Source organism: Chiloscyllium plagiosum, chromosome 20 (assembly GCF_004010195.1).
Source record: "Chiloscyllium plagiosum isolate BGI_BamShark_2017 chromosome 20, ASM401019v2, whole genome shotgun sequence".
NCBI classification, from domain to species: domain Eukaryota; kingdom Metazoa; phylum Chordata; class Chondrichthyes; order Orectolobiformes; family Hemiscylliidae; genus Chiloscyllium; species Chiloscyllium plagiosum.
Genome location: NC_057729.1, coordinates 51,015,088 through 51,033,252, shown reverse-complemented (window position 1 = coordinate 51,033,252; position 18,165 = coordinate 51,015,088). Strand labels below are relative to the sequence as shown.

General features: G+C 45.9%; 1 protein-coding gene across 9 annotated transcripts in view; it reads left to right on the top strand.

The window, feature by feature from the left end:
• The window catches only part of LOC122560270 (protein CBFA2T1-like), a 168,954-nt gene that overhangs the window by 106,329 nt on the left and 44,460 nt on the right, over positions 1 to 18,165 (top strand). The window contains exon 1 of one of the 9 annotated variants that reach the window (XM_043710803.1): positions 2,393 to 2,416. The exons of the other annotated variants lie outside the window; for them this stretch is intronic. The gene's annotated coding sequence lies outside the window, so the exon portion shown is untranslated. Of the gene's footprint in view, positions 1 to 2,392; positions 2,417 to 18,165 lie in introns of those variants that run through there. 9 annotated transcript variants of the gene reach the window in all.

Sequence of the window (18,165 nt, the reverse complement as noted above, 5' to 3'; positions counted from 1 at the left end):
TGAGATGATCGCAATCATTGACAGGGAAGTAGGGATGGGTGGGCTGACTGGATGGGAGGGTCAGTGACTAAAAGACATGATTGGAGGCAGTTGGCAGAACATCGCGGGGTTGAGACAAGATAAATTTCGTTTCTGAAGCGAGTTGTGATCTGGAATTCACTGTCTGAAAGGATGGTCGAAACATTTATTGGTAAATATCAAAAGGGAATTAGATAAATTTTTAAAAGGAATAATCTGCAACATTATGAAGATAGAACAGGGGCCCATGGGATTACTTGAATGGTTTTGAAAGAGCTGGAATGAGCACGATGGAGTGAATGTCCTCCTATGCTCTGTGATTCTCCAGGTGGTGTTACTTATGGTAATGCAGTTGTTGTTGGGCAAGTAACCCAGTGGTCTTGATACATGCAAGGCCCAACGAGATCCAGGGTTAGAATAGGAATTGATATTTGGTGCAGTCTCCCACTGCTGGGAGCTGCTATTTAAATTGTTGCGATTCAGGAGGTGTACAAGACACCCACTGCAGATTGGCAATGGTGTCGTCAACGTTTAAGGGATGGAGTTTGATGCCATGCGGACCCTGACGTGCATTTGTAGATCGCCTTTAAGATCAGTTAGCCTTCACTCGCAGATGCTGACAGCACGAATCATGGTCACTTGTCTCACGTCTTGGAGAACAAGTGTTGCCCGTGAAGTGATATCCCAGCCAGGAAGCCGATGCTTTTCAGACAGTGAAAGAAATCCTTGGGGAAAATTTCTGTCACTTTGCAGATATACTTGACGCAAGCACAACCTTGTTCCTCCACTGCCTGTCTGTCATCATTTGCCTACTAACTATTCGTTGCAAAAAAAACTGTTGTATAAATAATGAAACATTTCATAATTTGGAACCAGTTAAAGTGTGAATTATTTAATGGGCCCTGTTTCATCTTTACTGTCATCTGGATAACTCATCAGAGGAGAGTAATTTTCATATGAATTCAAGTCTGACCTAGAATGACCTTTCAGACAGGCATACACTCTATCTCTTTTCGTTTCCACATTCATTGAGTATATTTAGTTAATCTTTTGCAGAAGAACTTTATCTGTATGTGCGTGTGGCTGGGCTATAACCTGAAATTAGCTCCCATATTTCTTCAGTTGTCATCTCCTAAAGGCTTAATCCCATTATCTCCCTCTCCAGTCCACATGGTCATCTTTGATAATTTGACTGTTCAGAACTCCCCACAGTTTGAAACTAACACACTCACAGTAACAGACAGCCAACATTCTATAATTAGCAGGGATTTCTTTTTTAAAACAGACAGTCCAATTCTACCCCTTCTCTCAGCTGTTAAGATATTTTGATATTCAGGAACGTTAGAATTATAATAGAGTTCTCCTAAGCTGCCACCTAGGCAAGTGCCATGTTAGGCCTTGACTAGGCCTCATCCAGGATATTTACCATTAAACCAGCAATGTCAAATTAGGCAGTGCCCCAGATTGAAGATTGACCTTGGTTGTTCACTTCATTTCAAAATGGCTCTGAGATCTGTTGGGGGGCAGGTGGCATTGGGTGTCGGGGAATTGGACCATGGAGTGAATGCAGCTAACAGAACCATTTCCTTCTCCCCCACCAGCTAAGCTTTTTTTAAAAAAAATTGTTTTCTTTCTGGTTCCATCTTGCGGTCTCTTCAAGGTTGGGATGCTGGTTCGATCAGATTGGGAATTAAAATAAAACATTTAATTTTCTTTTCATTCATTCGTGGGATGTGGCTATCGTTGATGTGGCCAGCATTTATTGCCCAGAAATGGGTCAACCACATTTGCTGAGAGTCTGGAGTCACATGTCGGCCAGACCAGGATGAGGATGGTAGATTTCTAACCCTAAAGGACATTAGTGAAGCAGATGGGGTTTTCCAGCAATTCAAACGGTCATCATTAGATCCTTAATTCCAGATTTTTATTGAATTCAAATTCTACCAGCTGCTGTGGCGGCATTTGAACCAGAGACTGTTCTAAAATCAGGGATTAATCCCTCACAGACATTTCTTCCCCAGAAATGTGCTTAATTCAGAAAATTTGTAAACAGAAGAATTTTTGACTTGTATATTACAAGATTTGCACGAAAATTCAACATGTCCCAACACAACATGTTCCACTCGATATGATTATAAGTGTTTTACTATTTACAATATGACATTCCACATCCAGGATACAAATGCATTCTTATGATAGTGACTAAAGAAGCCAGAATATTATCCAAGCTCATCTGTGGTTAGGCAGGAGTGGGATGTGACCCAATAAAACTAACCTTTTTACTGTGACTTATTACCCAGGTACCAGACGAAACAAGGTCTGACCTCTAGCTCCCAGTTGGAGTAAAACCATAGAAACCTATTTAATTAACAGTGGACATCTTGTGGCAAAATTGCTGGTGAGTCACAGGATCTGGTTAAAGTCTATGAGAGGCCATGACGCAAGTGTTTTTTTTTAAAAAAGAATGCCTGTTAAATCCGGGCTGTTCAGACAATTCAAAACAGATTGTCCGACAGATAACAAGAGGGCGCGACGGCTTGCTTTTATGAAAATGCGAAAAGTGCTATGCTGTGTGTTGTACAAAGTGAAATGCCCACTTACACTGCAAAATGCAGCACTCCACACACATTGTGTGTGTCTGTCCTATTGGAATAGGAGGAGGTAGCTGTGTCATTCAGCCAGATCATATCCTCACTCTAATTGCTTGTCGTGGCTCAGTCAGCCACCCCACCCACCGAGACCCCCCACCAAATCCTGTCATTCCCAGTTTGAACTGGCTCCCCTCCCCCAGACTCACCAGATTTGGGAGGAGATGCTTCCATTACCTTCTGATTCCTCACATCCGTCCCAAACAACTAAGTTTTAATTTTGATTTTCTCTTATTTTGTCTACCCTGACAACTCCCTTTGCTTGCCTTGAACACCTCTTGTTAGATTACTCCCTGACCATACTGCAGGGAATACATTTTAGTCTGTGCCATTTGTCGTGTATTTCACCGTTGGGATAACTTTCTTGCTGAGTTCCCGCTGGGAATCTTCCTTCAGTGTGGTGCAGTTCACAAGGTGATGGCTGCACCATCTCTGATCTGGGGTGGGTTTGGGGAGGGGGGAGGGTTTAAAGACAATTACAGAATCATGGAAGCACTTGAGGAGGCCTTTCAGTCCATCATGCCTGCACTGACCATTGTCACCCAGTACCAATCTCCTGCTTTTAACTCCAAACCCTTTCACATTATATTCATCCAAATTACTATCTGATGCCCCCTGTTGATCCTGCCTCTATCCAGACTAGTCCTCACTGTGGGGAAAATATTTCTCATCACTTCATCCTTGCTTCTTTTTCAGATCATTTTAAATCAACGCCTCTTTGTTCTAGCTCCTCTTTACAAAAGCGGGAACACTTGCTCCCTAACTGCACCACTGCCGTACATTCAAGACGTTGTTTTACCTTCATTGGTGAGATTCTTTTCCCCTCTGTCTCTCTGCCGTAGAGACGAGCAGCCGTTCTGGATCTTCCTCGGTGGAGTGAAGCAGTGCCGTTCAAACCGAGGAAACGAAAGCAGAAATTGCTGGGAAAACTCAGCAGGTCTGGAAGCATCTGTGGGAGAGAAATCCGAGTTAAAGTTTCAACACACCATCCTGTTCCCTGGTCAACATGTCCATCTCAGTCTTGCTGTAGGGCTCCAGAAAAGCTCAGCGCAAGCTGGAAGAACAGCACCTCTTGGGAACCCTACAGCCTTCTGGACTCAATATTGAGTTTAACAATATTTTGGGCTTGAGCTTTTCCGTGTCCTTACCCCAACCCCCACACGCCAGGCCTTTTATCACATGGTCTGCTATTACACACAACCCATTGTTAGCCACAAATTATCATTAATAGCTATTCACCATTCTGGCCTGATTGTTATCCAATTCTTTGTCTGTCCAACTGTTATTGAGTCATAGAGATGTACAGCATGGAAACACTCCCTTCGGTCCAACCCGTCCATGCCGACCAGATATCCCAACCCAATCTAGTCCCACCTGCCAGCACCCGGCTCATGTCCCTCCAAACGCTTCCTATTCATATACCCATCCAAATGCCTCTTAAATGTTGCAATTGTACCAGCCTCCACCACATCCTGTGGCAGCTCATTCCATACACGTACCACTCTCTGTGTGAAAAAGTTGCCCCTTAGATCTCTTTTATATCTTTCCCCTCTCACCCTAAACCTATGCCCTCTAGTTCTGGACTCCCCGACCCCAGGGAAAAGACTTTGTCTATTTTTCCTATCCATGCCCCTCATAATTTTGTAAACCTCTATAAAGTCACCCCTCGGCCTCCGCGCTCCAGGGAAAACAGCCCCAGCCTGTTCAGCCTCTCCTCTCTCTCTTTGGGCTCTATCTCCACCTATTGTTTACTCCTTACCTCCTTGCCCCATTATATCTGCATTAAAAACAATTTTTGCCTGGCAATTCTGAGGAAGGGTCACCGGACCTGAAATGTTAACTGATTTCGCTGCCCAGTTGCTGCCAGACCTGTTGAGCTTTTCCAGAAACTTCTGTTTTTGTTTCTGATACCCAGCATCTGCAGTTTTTTTCTGTTTTTGTGGTCTTTTTGGAATTGTTTTGAGCTGGCGTCCACACACCAGCAAGAATCCTGAGATGGCGATCAGGAACAGGCTTAATCTTGGCTTCTGTTGACTCAGTGGGTGTCGAGATCTGTCGTGGTGAGCAGGGTTGGCCAACTCAGTGCGGCACAGCACCTGTCTCTTGTCGCATGGGGTGGGGGTCTTCACAAAATGGCCCATGCGGGAATCTTACCTGGAAATTGATTCGTACCATTTCCAGGTGGGATTGGATGGGTGTCACCAGTAACTGGTGCAAGGACTGACTTACACAGCCTCCCGACTCTCCCTGGCTGAGTGAGGTGCCCGGTGTCAATGTGGCTTTGACGGTTGAGCGATACGGCCTGACTACCAGTAACGAAATAGTGAAGAAATTCTGAGAAACCTAGCAGTTGGAATGTTGTGGTCACAGCTGGCTCTGCTGATTATGATGCCTGCTGTTTCTCTCTGTGGTGGAGGAGTTGAGAGTCCCTTTGGGGGTTTTGATTCAATAGTGTGGAAGGGATTAACAGAAAACCAGCGAAGATTAGCTGTTGGACAGCGAATCCATTTCTGCTCATAGCTGGATGGGCGGCGAGCAAGAGTGTGAAAGCACCTCAGTAAGTGTGGGTGGGTGTGTTGGACTGAGTGCACGTGTGTTTCTCTTGTGAGTCTGTACAAAGGTGTTTGTGTATCCACAGCCTGAATGTTAACAACCCCCCCCCCACCACCACCACCACCACCACGCCGAAGATGGGGAGAACTGAGGAGGGTGGGCATGTGACTTTGTTTTGACAGATTGCAGCACCATCCTACTCCCCACACGCCCACCCTACCCCCCCCCCACCCCCGGGTCATTTTCCTGGATATGGAATTGGAACAATTACCTGCTCTTGTTAAGGCCGGTGGTCTTTAGCTTGTTCCTCCGGGTTTGGGGTACTTTCTGATCAAACCCTTTCAGAGATGTGCTGGCGCACCTCTGAAACCGGTGAGGCTTGAATCCAGGCCTCCTGGCTCAGAGGTGGGAACACTACCATCACACCACACAGTGGTAGGTGAGGGTGAAGGGGGGAATGTGTGCTCCCAAAGTGGCAGAGATTGGGCCAGCTGCCCTGGGAGGGGGTGGGATCTGGGGTTGGCGGACCAAGGGGCCTGTAGACATTTTCTGTTCACCCACACCCACTTCAGGCCTCAGGCCTTCCTGTGGAGGGTATCCCCCCAGCAGCTGTGGCTTATGGTTAATTCAGACGTATTCAAAAGCTGCTTTTGTTTTCTATTATTCATTCTTGATTTGTAGGCGTTGTTGGGTCATCATTCATTGTGTGTAACCCTACCCCCCCGGCCAACTGCACAGAGGGCAATTGACAGTCAACCACATTGCTGTGCGTCTGGAGTCACGTGTAGGCCAGACCTCAAAGTGAAAATGCAGCCTCCAGATTCTTTCAAGTTGGAGCATGTTGTTATTGGCTCTCTTTATGTCCTCCACCCCCAGCTTCAAGAGTTTATCCACGTTCTTACTGAGCCTTACTTTCCAAATCTTGGAAAAATCACTGTTAGGAGCCTTGTCCCAACCTGCTATGAGGTCAGGAGAAAGTGTGTTACCTATGCACGCACATTGAAGTGCATAAGCACAGTCTCTTACATGTCGGTGTGCATGCGCACACACACGTGCACTTGGACACAGGCCTGTTTTACCTGCTGTTCTCCATATTTGATCCTGGCATTGGTTCTGACCCAAACATTGTTAACTTTAGTTTGCAGTTACACGTTGCATTTTATACAGACCTAACACTTAGCTTGTTCCTCCGAATACTGGGTAATTTCTAATCAATTTTTTTCAGAGATGTGGTGACATACCTCTGAAACCAGTCGGGCTTGAATCTAGGTCTCCTGCGAACACTACCATTACGCCACAAGAGACCCCACTTTCAAGTATAGGCCAATCTGTTCAGGGTGACACACCTCTGGTGCAGGTAGGATTGAAACCTGGGCCTCCTGGCTCTGAGGTGGGAACAGTACCATAGGAACCACCTCCTTCAAATATGTGAATCCCCAATTCATTTAATTATCACCCAATTAATAGACAACTCACACCAGTGTCCTTGGGAAAAGAGTGCATGGTGTCTACCAGTACTCTCGATGTCTTTAGAGAGAAGTGAGTCGTGTGCTTTAACACTCCTTCCAAATCTGTTCTGATTTAGTCCCCTAGCCCCTCTCTCCCTCACCTCTGATGGCCCACATTACCCTGAATGGATTTTGGAGGTAAATTAATCAATTGGGAAAGACTGGTGAATTACTGGTGGTAGTTAATAGATGGAAAAAAAACCCTCAAGCCCAGATGCACATGCACCAGGTGTAATCATAGCCCAGGCTGAGATTGTTTGTTCAGCACAGGCCAGTGATACAGTGAGAATCTTCCTGATCCATATTGTTCATTAACTGGACGGTACAGTGGTTAGCATTGCTGCCTCACAGCGCTGGGGACCCAGGTTTGATTCCCACCTCGGGTGACTGTCTGTGTGGAGTTTGCACATTATCCCCGTGTCTGCGTGGGTTTCCTCCGGGTGCTCCGGTTTCTTCCCACAGTCCAAAGATGTGCAGCTTAGGTGAATTGGCTAGACTAAATTGCCCATAGAGTCCAGGGATGTGTAGGTTAGGTACATTAGTCAAGGGTAAATGTAGAGTAATAGGGTAGGGAAAAGGGTCTGGGTGGGTTACTCTTTGGAGGGTTGGTGTGAACCTGTTGCCCCAAATGGCCTGTTTCCACACTGTAGGGATTCTATGATGGTCTGTATTTACTTTGCAATCAGCCACCAGTCAGAGCCAGTTTGATAAGGTTGGGTTTCTGTATTAGATGCCAATCTTCAGAAGGATTCCTGAGTAGTGGGGATGGTCTGAGTAACATGCGAGTTTTAATGTGCAGTTTCTCACATGTGAGAGAGCCTGAGCTCGAGGAAGTCATATTTTGTGTGCTCACTCATACCATCAGACCCAGTCAGAGAGGCTCAATGCTGTCTCCCATTTCCAGGGTCACTGGTTATTTATCTGGTGGTTCTGGGGATATGGATGATGTGAACAAGGCAGGATTTACTGACTATTCTTCATTGTCCTGTGTGACCTTAACCACAGGGTATGGGGCTGGAGTCATGTGTAGTCCGGTTTGTGTGGAAGTCCTTGCCCTCCCTGAAGGCCATTGAGTGAATAGATTGTGTAATGCTGCAAACCGCCATCTACTGTGACCCTTCTTTCCAATCTGGAGCCCATTCACAAATGGCCAGATTCACAATGGGCCCTGGTGGGATTAGACCCACCTGACACAATTTTCCCAGCCCCATCAAGGCAAGTTTGACTTTGGGATTTGGAGTAAAGTTGGAAAATCTTGAGGCACCTTCTAGAGGGACATTGACGATTCCAGGTTCTCCAGCTAGCAGAGGGGCTCCTCCTTTGAGGGTGAAATGAGTGTGCGTGTACAGGTGTGTAGGGAGGGGTTTTTACACTGGGCCTCACTACCCCCCAGACTGAGGTGGTTGGCTGGGGGGTAGTGAGGCCCAGTGTAAAAACCCCTCCCTACACACCTGTACACGCACACTCATTTGCACACGCATGTGCACGCACACACACATCGGATTCACCTTCCACAATGATGACCAACTGTGTCCAAATTTTCAACTCTGTTTTAACTGTTTGGAGACTTGCTTTATCTTGAGGCAGCTTCTGTTCTTCAGCCTGCAATGGCATCTCACCGCTCTAGGTGCAGGTACTGGCTGAGGATCAGAGCGAATGACTTAGACCTCCCAGTTCCCTGGTCCATCTGCCTTCCTTCAGTGGAATCGATTTCTGTGATCTTCTCTCATTGAGACCACTTTCAATTTCAGGCTCCTGTGGGTTGTATAAAATCCTGCCCACAATTCCCGGGTTGCTTGTCCAGTTCTGCTTGAAGGAATTTAATATGCTGTCCTGTTTATTAATTTTATGGGCAACCACCCCACCCCATTCGGCTCAGCGGTTAGCACTGCTGCCTCACAGCGTCAGGGACCCAGGTTTGATTCCAGCCTCTGATGTCTATCTATGTGGGGTTTGCACATTCTCCCCGTGTCTGTGTGAGTTTCCTCCGGGTGCACCAGTTTCCTCCCACAGCCCAAAGACGTGCAGGTTAGGTGAACTGGTCATGCTAAATTGCCCATAGGGTTCAGGGATGTGTAGATTAGGTACATTAGTCAGGGATAAATATAGAGTAATAGGGTAGGGGTGCGAAATTCTTCAGAGGGTCATTGTGGAGCTGTTGAGCCAAATGACCTGTTTCCATACAGTAAGGGTTCTATGACACTTCTCAACTCCTGAATGCAGTTTTGTCTTTTTGAAGAATTTACACCTTATTGGCAATCTCAAAGCAAGAATCAGAGAAATTGAACAGTGCCCAGGAACAAGGATTTTGACTTTGGGACCGCGGCAGTGTATTTAGGGAAAATGGGGATACCAGTTGCTATGGACCCGTGCAACTAATCTGTGAGTTACAGAATTGTACAGCACAGAGACAGGCCCTTGGGTCCAATTCATCATGCTGACCAGATATCCTAGGTTAATACTTTAATTTTGCTTTTTCTTCCCCAGATGAAGTCCCAACTTAGTGTGGAGGCTTCACTTGCAAGGTTCATACTCATTGCCTTGGTGATGTGAGAGATGGTAGTGGGCCAATGTTTTGAACCATCTTGATGGGCCAGAGGGTGTCCAACTGCACCGGTTAAACCAAACTGCTCTGGCTCTGGGGTCACACATGGGCCCAAACTGGTTAGGGTTCCCCCCCCCCAAAAAAGAAAGATGGTTTCTTTATGACGAGCTTCATTTCACTCATGCCAGCTTTTTTGTTTTGTGAAAACTAGATTCTTTAAACTGAATGCAAATTCTCTGGAACGTAAGATCTAGGAGCAGAAATAGCCCATCTGGCCCATTGGATCCATTCCACCAATCAGACTGAAAATGTTAACTCTGTTCCTCTCTCCACGGTTTCTGACAGACCTGCTGTGTTTCTCCAGTAATTTCTGTTTCTATTTCTATATGAAGGTGACCATACCTGGCGGGGTAATGTGTCCCAGGACAATCAGTGCCTCCGATAAAGGCCCGAATTCATGAGTATTGGTGCATGAATGCCCCCAATGCAATTTTGTGTGAATAACCCTCCACCTTTTTTAGTTGCATTACATGTATGTCTGTACCCACACCCTGGGACTCTGAGACTGATCAATGAAAAGGAATTCTGGACTGCCAATTAGGAGGGGACCTGTTAGTGAGCCAGTGTAATGGTGACAGTGTTTGTTTCCTTGCTGCGTTGCTTGGATCAGATTTGCTTCGGTTTGGACCAACGAAATGACAGAATGGTCGGGTCATATGCTGGCTAATTGGGTCACTGTGTTTACAGTGAGCTGACAAATAGCCGGACATTCATGGTGGAAGGAGGTTTGGTGGTGTTATTGACATGAGCCCAGGAAACAATTGACATTCTGACTGCATTAGTATATTTCAGTGTCTGTTTCTCTGACTGGTAATCCAGGGTTCAGTACCTCCGCCTCACTCTGTCCTCTGGGAATTGTACCAGTCTGAGGCTAAACATGGCACCTTTTATGTATATGGGATTATTAAACGTTGCTGAAAAGCAGAACCATTTTATTCTTGCCTTCGAGAAACTGGTGGTAGGCTGCCTTCTTGAACCAGTGCAGTCATGGGATCCAGGGAGAGCCATAGTGCTGTTAGGGAGAGAGTTGCAGGAATTTGAACCAGCAAGAGTGAAGGAACAGTGGTGTACTTCCAAGTCAGCTGTTGGTAGTATTCCCTTTATCTGATACCATTAAGCTCCTAGTGTTAGAGAGAGTTCAGGTTTAGGAGGAAGTGTTGAGTCTTGGGTAGTTTCTGCAGTGCATCATGTTGATGGTAGATACTGCAGCTACCTGTGCAACATGGTGTAGGGAGTAAATATTGAACATGGTAGATTGGACACAGTCAAGCAGGGCTGCTTTGTCCTGGATGGTGTCAAGTGTTTTGATTATTGTTGGAGCTGCTCCCATCCAGGCAAGTGGGGAGTATTCCATCACACACCTGACTTGTGCCTTGTCCACGAGTGCTTGGCCCCTGACCTCCATTTGTAGTTACAATATTTGTGTCTGGTCCAGTTTAGTTTCTGGTCAATTCTTTGCAAACAAAGGGAATTTCTTCAAACCTTTTCCCTTTGCTTTGCATTACCTGGGAGCTTGAGGGAGCCTATAGTTCTCAGTTACTTTCTCCATGACAATGCCTTGACCAATCAGAGTGAATTTGCCAACCAATCAACACCCTTCTCTCCTGATGTGTAGGTTGTTGTTGGTTTGAAATTTGGGATTCTTGCATTTGTCCTGAAGAGCGCATGAGAAAAAGCTTCATCAATACATCTCTCTTTTCACCCTCTTACCTTCCTTCTGAGTGACCAAGTGAATGTTTATACAGTGTTTTGTGTCTGTCCTGAATGTCACATAGAACAGTCTAGCATCGAAAAAGCTCTTTGGCCCACCATGTCTGTGGTGACCATGACCCCATTTTAAACTAATCCCATCAACTTGCACATGGTCAATATTGTCTATTCCTGTCTATTCATGTGTCTGTCTAAATGCCTCTTAAACGTTGCTAATGCATCTGCTTCTACCACCACCCCTGGTAGTGCATTCCAGGCACCTGCCACTCTCTGTGTTTAAAAAAAAAACTTGACTTGCACATCTCCTTTAAATTCCCCACCCCCGCCCTGCGAAAACGATTCCGACTATCCACCCTATCCATGCCTCTCAATTTTATATACCTCAATCAGGTCATCCTTCAGCACTCTTGCAAAAACAATCCAGTTTGACCAATCTCTCCTGATAGCTAATCCATTCCAATCTAGGCAGTATCCTGGTAAACCTCTTCTGCACTCTTTCCAAAGCCTTCATATCCTTTCTATAGAATGGTGGCCAGAACTGCACACTGTACTCCAAAAGCAGCCTAACTAAAGTTTTACACAGCTGTAAAATGACTTGGCAGCTTTTATACTCCGTTCCCTGACCAATAAAGACAAGTATGCCGTGCACTTTCTTTACCACCTTTATCTACTAGTGTTGCTATTTTCAGGGAGCAATGGTCTTGCACCCCAACATCCCTCTGTATGTCATCGCTCCTAAGGGTCCTGCTATGTACATTCTTCTTGCATTTGACCACCCAAAATGCATCACCTCACACTTGGCTGGATTAAACTCCACCTGCCATTTCTCTGCCCAACTTTCCAGCTGATCTATATCCTGCTGCATCCTTTGACAACCTTCCTCACTATCCACACCTCCACCCATTTCCATGTCATCTCCAAGCCTTCTAATCAGACTCTTTCCGTGCTGTACATCTCTGACTCTAATCAGACCACCTATATTTTCATACACCTCATTTGTATAGGTTACAAATTACACAGGCCCCAGCACTGATCCTTGTAGAACAGCAGTGGTCACAGGCCTGCAGTCAGAAAAACACTCCTCCACAGTTACTTTCTCTTCTCTGACCCAGCCAATTTTCTATCCCACTTACCAATTGGATCCCATGTGACTTTATCTTCTGGATCAGCCTACCTTGAGGGACTTTTCTCTTGCGTTGGTTTAGGAAGTATACATCGTGTGTACATTCATAGATTTTAATTCAGCTCCAACATCCCTCACTTTGAACAGAAAACAGTGCTCCAATCTCTCTGCTTTGACTTTGAATATCCCTTGCCCTGACTGTCCAGATAAGAGTCATAGAGATGTACAGCACAGAAACAGACCCTTCGGTCCAAATTGTCCATGCTGACCAGATGTTCTAATTAATCTAGTCCCGTTTGCCAGCATTTGACCCATATCCCTCTAAACCCTTCCTATTCGCATACCCATCCAGATGCCTTTTAAATGCTGTAATTGTACCAGCCTCCACGATTTCTTCTGGCAGCTCATTCCATACACACACCACCCTTTGTGTGGAAAACGTTGTCCCTTAGGTCCCTTTTACATTTTCGCCCCCTAACCTTAAACCTATGCCCTCTACATTTGGTCTTCCCTACCCTGGGAGCAAAAAAACCATGAGGGGCATGGATAGAGTGAATAGTCATGATGTTATAAACCTCTATAAGGTCACCCCTCAGCCTCCCACGCTCCAGGGAAAACAGCCCAAGCCTATTCATCCTCTCCTTATAACTCAAACCCTCCAACCCTGGCAATGTTCTTGTAAATCATTTCTAAACCCTTTCAAGTTTCACAACATCCTTTCTCTAGCAGGGAGTCATTGGAGGAATCTCTGCCGCTCCCTTGACTTGACTCTGCCTTTCCACAGCAATGCGATAACTGACGAAACCTGAACTGCCGTCAGTCAGGAGGAGATGGTTTGTTGTCGGGGGACTCCCTGAACTAATTCCACACGTTCTCACATGCGATGCCCACAAACAGAATCAGTAATGAGTCCCTTGCACATTGCTGTCATCCATCACAGGCACAGCCTCAGAGGACCCTGAGCAACCCGCCGGAGAAATTTAAACTGCATTAAGCAAATTTTCAATATTCCTGTTCTGTAGCTAAGGGGGAGAAAAATGATTGTCCTTGTTTCATTTGGCAGCAGCTGGTGTACATTAAAGATGAGATAAGCTCATTATACTAAGATTTTCAAATCTGGAAAATTTTACATTAAGGGGAGATCCGTACGGTTCTGGGTTCTTGTGCTGCTCATGACATGGGTTCTGCTGTTTAATTTTTAAAAAAATACAGTAGCAGTGACCTGCATTTATATAGTGCCGGGCGATTTCACATGATTTTAGTTTGAAGTCATTTCTACATTGACATTGTGCTTGCTCATCAAAATAAGTGAGCTGGAAATGTGTTGCTGGAAAAGCGCAGCAGGTCAGGCAGCATCCAGGGAACAGGAGAATCGACGTTTCGGGCATAAGCCCTCCTTACGCCCGAAACGTCGATTCTCCAGTTCCCTGGATGCTGCCTGACCTGCTGCGCTTTTCCAGCAACACATTTCCAGCTCTGATCTCCAGCATCTGCAGATCTCACTTTCTCATCAAAATAAGTGAACCAACCAGCCAATATTTCTGCTCCCTCTCCAAGCTGACACGATGGCTCAGTGGTTAGCACTGATGTTTCACAGCACCAGAGTCGCAGGTTTGATTCTAGCCTCGGGTGACTGTCTGTGTGGCGTTTACACATTCTCCCCGTGTCTATGTGGTTTTCCTCCGGGTGCTCCAGTTTCCTCCCACAGTCCAAAGATGTGCAGGTCAGGTGAATTGACCGTGCTAAATTGCCCATAATGCTAGGTGCATTAGTCTGAGGGAAATGGGTCTGGGTGGGTCCTTCTTCGGAGGGTCAGTGTGGACTTGTTGTGCCAAAGGGCCTGTTTCCACACCATAGGTAATCTAACCTCCCCATTTTTGTATGCTGCTGAAACCCCTTTCTAGGCTGTCACTAAGTGCAATTCTGGTCACCCTGCTATGGGAAGGATGTTAATAAACTGTAAAAGGTGCAAAAACAATTAACCAGGAATGTCACTGAAATTGGAATGTTTGAGTTATAAGGAGAGGCAAGATAGGCCGGGATGTTTTTTTTCAGTGGAGCATAGGAGGCTGAGGCTGACCTTAGAGAGATTTATAATTTCATGAGGGACATAAGATAGGGTGAATAGCCAAGGCTCTTCCCCCTGGGTAAGGAAATCCAAATCTAGAGGGCAGAAATTTAAAGTGAGAGGAGAAAGATTTAAAAGAGAAGGGAGGGGTAACTTTTTCATATAGAGGGTGATGTGTGTATGGAACGAGGAAGTAGATAAGGTGGGTACAATTATGACATTTAAAAGATATTTGGATAGATGCATGGACAGGAAAGGTTTAGATGGATATGGCCAAATGCAGATGAATGGGACCAAGTCAGTTTAGGAAACCTGGTTGGGATGGAGGAGTTGGGCTGAAGGGTCCATTTCCATGCTGTATGGTTTCTATGATCTGTCCATTCCAATCATATACTGGCACCTTCCTTGGTCCCATCCAAAACTCTGCGCTGAATCCAGTTACGTGCCAAGTTCTGTTTGCTAGTGACTCCTGTGATCGATGACCTACATTAGCTCCCCGTCTGAGACGCCTCAGGTTTAAAATTCTCATCCCTGATGTCAAAAGGCGTCTGACCCCTCACCCCCTTCCCCGAAACCTCGGCAACTTCCTCCAGACTTACAACCCTCTTGAAATTTCCATATTCCCCCCAGTTCCACCCTTAGCACATCCACGATTTTAATCATCTCAACATTAACCGGTTGTGCCTTCAGATATCCGGGCACAAAATATCCATACTTCCTTTCCCAAGGTGCTCCTCTTCTACACCTCCTTCGGACCACTCCGTCGAACATCTGACCAAGCTTTGGCTCACCTGTCCTATTGCTTCCTCTTGCAGTCTGGTGTGAAATTGTTGTAACGTAATGCTCCTCGGTAGCAGGATGTTTTGCCACCTCAAGGCACTATATAAATACAACTGTTGTTGGTGTCCTCATCAGGTTAAAATTGGAACCATGCCACAAGTAGGGTTTTGACACTTGCTTCCTTCCACCACTACATACCGAGTAAAACACACTAAGACCTTTCCAGGAAACCACTACATTAATGCAGCTACTCACTGTCACTGCCTCTACTACAGTCAGGAAACCAACAGCAGAACCAAACATTACCTCCTTTACCTGTCCGTCACATATGGTCCATTTAGATTAGATTGCTTATAGTGTGGAAACAGGCCCTTCGGCCCAACAAGTCCACACCGACCCTCTGAAGAGCAACCCACCCAGACCCATTTACCTCTTCACCTAACACTATGGGTAATTTAGCATGGCCAATTCACCTAACCTGCACATCTTTGGACTGTGGGAGGAAACCGGAGCACCCAGAGGAAACCCACACAGACACGGGGAGAATGTGCAAACTCCACACAGACAGTTGCCTGAGGTGAGATTTGAACCAGGTCTCTGGTGCTGTGAGGCAGCAGTGCTAACCACTGCGCCAACGTGCCGCCCATAGAGTCATAGAGATGTACAGCATGGAAGCAGACCCTTTGGTCCAACTTGTCCATGCCACCCAGATATCCAAAATTAATCCAGCATTTGGCCTATCCCTCTAAGAGTGTGGTGCTGGAAAAGCACAGTCGGTCAGGCAGCATCCAAGCAGCAGGAGAATCGATGTTTTGGGCATAAGCTCTTCATCAGGAATATCCCTCTAAATCCTTCCTATTCATGTAACCATTCCAGATGCCATTTAAGTGTTGTAATTGTACCAGCCTCCACCACTTCCTCTGGCAGCTCATTCCATACACACACTACCCTCTGTGTGAAAACGTTGCCCATTAGGTCCCTTTTTAAATCTTTCCCCTCTCCCTTAAACCTATGCTCTGTAGTTTTGTACTCCCCTACTCTGGGGAAAAGACCTTATCTATTTACCCTATCCATGCCCTTCATGATTTTATAAACTTCTATAAAGTCATCCCTCAGCCTACAACGCTCCAGGGAAAATAACCCCAGTCTATTCAGCCTCTCCCTATAGCTCAAGCCCTCAAATCCTGGCAACATCCTTTTGTAAATCTTTTCTGAACCCTTTCAAGTCTCACAACGTCTTTCCTATAGCTGGGAGACCAGAATTGCGCACACTGTTCCAAAAGTGGCCTAACATGACTTCCAACTACAGCCGCAACATGACTTTCCAACTCCTAGACTCTGTGCATTGACCAATAAAGGAAAGCATACCAAATGCCATCTTCACTATCCTATCTACCTGAGACTCCACTTTCAAGGAACTATGAACCTGCACTCCAAGGAGTCTTTGTTCAGCAACACTTCCCAGGACCTTACCATTAAGTGTATAAGTCCTGCCGTGATTTTCCCCACCAAAATGTAGCACCTCACATTTATCTAGACTAAACTCCATCTGCCACTCCTCAGCGCCAATGTGATCAAGGTCCTGTTGTACACTAAGGTTTGTTTTATTTTAACAACCAACCTAGTGATGATGTTACTTTGAAGCTTTTCCAGGCTAATTGTCTCCTGTTGCACTGGGTTAACAAATGCCCCCATTTATGTCGTGCATTTCATAACTTCGCAACTGACTGATTTTGTAGGGAGCAAGGCAGCCAATTTACACACAGTAAACTCGCACAAAGAGCAACGCGATAATAATCAGATCATCTGAATTAGCGATTTCTGGTTGACAGAAAATTATTGGCCAGGATATAGGGAGTCCCCTTGTGTTTGTTTTCAAAAGAAGTGCAATTACACATCATTAACAGAACAGGAGGAGGCCATTCAGCCCAGCAGGTCTGTGACAGCATCTGGCACATCCCCCTAAAGAAGGAGCAGTTGGGATTTTCTGTTTATAATGTCACCCAAAAGACCGTATTTTTATAGTGCAAGGCTCCATTAGCACGTCACTGGAGTATTGGGTGTAGAGTTACTGCTCAAGTCTGCAAATCAAGCCACTGGCTTTATTTGCCTAAGCTGTGTAGCTCAAGAGAAACACCGCAGAGCAGACGGTGAGCCATGCTCTGTTTTCCTGATCCTGTCTGGAAAGGATTAAGAATGTGAGTCAGCCTCCCTGCGCAGGGAGCGTCAGCCTGGGCAAGTCCTCCAGATCCAGCTGGATGTCAGAGCTGAAAAATGTGTTGCTGGAAAAGCGCAGCAGGTCAGGCAGCATTAAAGGAGCAGGGGAATCGATGTTTCGGGCATAAGCCCTTCTTATGCCTGAAACGTCGATTCTCTTGCTCCTCTGATGCTGCCTGACCTGCTGCGCTTTTCCAGCAACACATTTTTCAGCTCTGATCTCCAGCATCTGCAGTCCTCACCTTCTCCCAGCTGGATGTCAGTAGAACCACAGGCTCAGATCTTTGATGGCCTGCACAGACACAATGGACTGAAGGGCCTTTCTCCATGCTACTAAAACCTCCTCCTGAAGTCAAATAATCTTCAGTCACACCAAGCCCAGGCATGAAGTATCTGAAGAGATGGGATGTGGGGAGTGATAGTACAAGAAAGACAGCATAGGTATGATGGGTCCTTTTTTTTAAATTCACTCCGGATGTGGGCTTCTCTGGTTAGGCCTAATTGTCCAGTGAGCAGTTCATAGTCAATCACATTGCTGTGGGTCTGGAGTCATATATAGGCCAGACCAGGTAAGAATGACAGATGTTCTTCCCCAAAGGGCATTAGAGAACCAGGTTGATTGTTCCCTGACAATTGTCCATAGTTCTGGGTGTAGTTTTGCTCGCTGAACTGGAAGGTTCGTTTTCAGATGTTTTGTCATCATACTAAGTAATATCATCAGTGAGCCTCTGGATGAAGCACTGGTGGAATGGTATAGGATTCCTTGGGTTGGTGATGTCATTTCCGGTGGTGACATAATTTCCTGTGGTGATGTCATTTCCTATTCTTTTTCTCAGTGGATGGTAAATGGGATCCAAGTCAATGTGTTTGTTGATAGAGTTCCGGTTGGAGCGCCATGCTTCTAGGAATTCTCGCACGTGTCTCTGTTTGGCTCG